The sequence below is a fragment of the Populus euphratica genome, unplaced genomic scaffold (assembly GCF_000495115.2).
Source record: "Populus euphratica unplaced genomic scaffold, PopEup_1.0 scaffold777.1, whole genome shotgun sequence".
NCBI classification, from domain to species: Eukaryota; Viridiplantae; Streptophyta; class Magnoliopsida; order Malpighiales; family Salicaceae; genus Populus; species Populus euphratica.
The window spans coordinates 121196-124997 of record NW_011500464.1 but is presented as its reverse complement, the minus strand read 5'-3'; positions in this window follow the sequence as shown (position 1 = coordinate 124997).

Here is a 3802-nt window from a genome sequence, read left to right as displayed (position 1 = left end):
ATGACAAATGCCTCATTTTATAGGCCAAAATTTAGAATTATTGATTTGATGACTTATTGTTGATTGGGTGACAATATATTGACTTGGTGACAATCTTTATCTTCTTGTCTACCAAAAACATCATTGCTATCATAAAAAATTGGACCAACATTACGCATGAAAATTCTAGGAAATTGTCTCAGCTTTTCAGGAAAAAATATTGAGGTCATTTAGACTTCTAGAGCTCGAGATATGGGCTGAATATTGAATAGTGTCTGAGCTGCAGGACAGATTCGGACTTCTACATTATTGCTAAGATTTGGACTTTCAAATAGCATAGTTGAGTCTTGCCTTCCAATGAATGTTTTAGGCCTATGTATTAGCTTTTCATCCATATAAAAATATCTAAATCTAAGTTCAATAGCTCTAGTTATGATCCAATTACCGAACAGTGTTCTAGTTTGGACTAAACCAACATCTCTTTTCTAAGCTTCACCTTCTCTTTGTCCTTTCAATTTCAGTACTTCAACTAATCAATCAATCCTTTTATTTATGTGATAAACCTGCATTTAGGATGAACATTTACCATAAATTAAAGGTATCTTATGGTACCAGATTTGTTATTATAAAACATGCTTTAGTTAAGAAATTATTGATACTTCAAATGTAAAATGATGATATAAAACCTTGATAAAAATATACTTTTAAGTTCTAATAAGCAACTTGTGACCTAGTATAAACCAACTCCATATGTTTACGGTAACAAAACAACACTATATTCATTATAGCCTTGATGTTGTCCTTTTTCTTTCCCTTTATGTCCATAATCATGTTGAAAATATTTTTAAACACGTTCTTTTCTATGTGCTTGATGTCAAGGTTATGATGGAAGAGATTGGTTTTTTAATAAGGAAGCTCCTAAAAAATACTTTACTTTAGCCAGTTATGAGTCAAACCAAAACAAAAAAACTTATGCTTATCAGATTGGAAACCAAACACACAATGTCACTGTACTCTGACACCACGCCATATAATTCATCACCCGAAAAGCGCGAGGGTGCAACATCCTTTTCAACTCTATCAACAAAAAAAAAATCCTTTATGTTCTTTCTGTACCTATGATTCGTTAGCAAGAACGCTAGTGATAATAATAAAAGACTTTCTTACTCCTATTTGTTAGTGTGAATGCCTTATTGTTTTCTATGTAGTGTGGACATAATAGTTTTTCATTCATGCTCCAGCCATAAATCATTCAATAAACTTGAAAATCATTAATAGTCTTTATCAAAGCTGCCTTCATAAGAAAATTATGTTTCATCAATACATCATAAGTCAACGTGTCGGAGGACCACAACTTATCAATCAACGGCCAAAGAAAAACATCTATATTTTGGCTTGGTCTATTAGGACCAAGTATGACCATAGATAAAAAAAAAAAAAAAGTTAACTCAGTCAAAAACATAAACTCTGGTCTAAAAAAAAGTAAACTCAGTCAAAAACATAAACTCTGGTCTTATATACATCCCTAGTGGTAAGATGTAAACCATTAATATAACTAGCCAACAAAAATAAGGTGTAGTAAATGACCCAAATAGATTAAATATGTTTGTACATAGCCCAAGATGAATGTTTCTTAATTTAACTTAATAACTTTTTCATACTTCACTATCGGAATGACGCATCATCACTCCATTAACAGCATCATGTGATTGGTGCCATGTGATGTGCTTTATTGTTTTTGATAACATGAATAACCTCTACAGTTTAGGTGTAATTGAAAACAATCTAAGTTTTTTATGTGCTATAAGAGTCTTTCTCTTGTCAGTTATAGGTTTATAACAGGAATATCCACATATCATGTACTTATTCAGCTCAGCATTTTCAAGGTAGTATAGTATACAAATATTTGGATACATTTCAATTTCTTTGATATCCTAAACTAAAGGGTTTCATCATAGACATAGCAATATAGAAGTTCTCTTTCAGCCTATTTCCTACAGGTAAAATGTTTCTTGTTCATTTGATAATCATATCATAACCAGCCTCACTTAACTCATAATTTGACTTGATGGAAAACACCTATGCAACGACTGATAATTTACTGTGATTTATAGCTATCTTATAATGATTTGTCAAAATCTTTTAAAAGATAAAAAAACCCTGGTCATGTCTGCATTAGGTTCTTTATCTATGATTAGACATTGATCGACATGATCTTGATTTATTCTCTTCACATTCATAATCATAGTCATATAAAGATTAATGTTGTTAGTTTTAACTTCATGCACGTTGTTAGCAGTAGAAGTTACCTAACCATCCTTTCTGTCATGGTATCGTGAGGAACAAATGGTTCTCTATGTACATACTAACATAGGTATTCCTTCATGAACACTTTGTGTAAAAGATGCATTGTTACAATATCTAGATGGATAAACTTTTTATTTTGACATGTCCTATATAGACATTTAATATTGCCTCCACTAATATTTTTCAGAATAAATGTTGTGTAATTAATAAAACATTGAACCACATTACAATAATTCATCCTCCGCAATCCTTGGGATAAATCCTTGTACATTCATAAAGGATCATCCATGACTTTTATTGCATATATATATATATATATCAAATAATGATGATAACAATATTTATTAATTAACTATATTAAGTAAATAATCAACATACTTTCATACTTCTTTTAATTCATTATCAATTATCTGCGTATATATAAATTTGAAAAACATTAATTTACAAAAATTACAATTCGACAATAAAATTGACAAAATATAAAATGGAAATTACAATTCGATAATAAAATTGACAAAATATAAAATGGACCCGTTAAACAAACCACTGTTTATATCATCAAACACACTTAAGTTGGTAACTCGATATAAGTTTCAACAATTTAAAAACAAATATCATTTTAGAAAATCTAAAACAAACCATAACATATACAAAATCATGTATCCATACAACAAGTTTGTTAGAGGAAAAAAAAGTAAACTCTCAAACAAAAAATATATACTACAAAAATATGCAATAAAAAAATTGATATTTCAAAATTGTATTCAAATTTAAAAAATGATAAATTTATTAACTTAAAATAAATAAAACTACAATAAAATTGTTGTTGTGACTGAAAAAAATCTAGGAAGGATGAGTTGAGCATAAATGGGAGGGTGATGTGGGGGGAGGAGAGGCTGTTAGTTGCAGATTTTGGGTGGGGGGTTGTTTTGTTACAGAGAGGAAAAAGACAAAATAAGGGAGGAAAAGGTCGACGAAGTTATATATTAACTATTACCAATAGAATTACTAATTGTATTCTTTTGTTTGTTAATCAGTCGATAGTTTTGTCAGTATAAGTGACATATTATTATATGACTTTCTCTGTTTGAATCTAATTGTAATTCTATCGATAAAAACATCCACAAAAAATTTCACAGTATGATGCCTTTTGGTTTTTTTAAATTCCTTTTATTTTGAATGGGATTCTCTCGATATTTACCGACAGAAATGGGATGAGAACAATTTAGCTAGTAAATACCACGTCAAAATACCAATAAAAATTTTTTTGTAGATAATTTTGTTTGTATTGTAGATTTTCTAGTGGTGGGGTATATAACTTTTTAAAGCTGAGATGTAAAGACTGGATGTACTTTCTTGGTGCTCAAAAGGTGATTATAAATGTCAAATTTATTGATACTTCAAGTGCAAAATGGGTGTACTTTCTTGGTGCTTAAAAGGTGATTATAAAGATCAAATTTATTGATACTTCAAGTGCAAAGTGATGATATAAAACTTTGATAAAAATACACTTTTA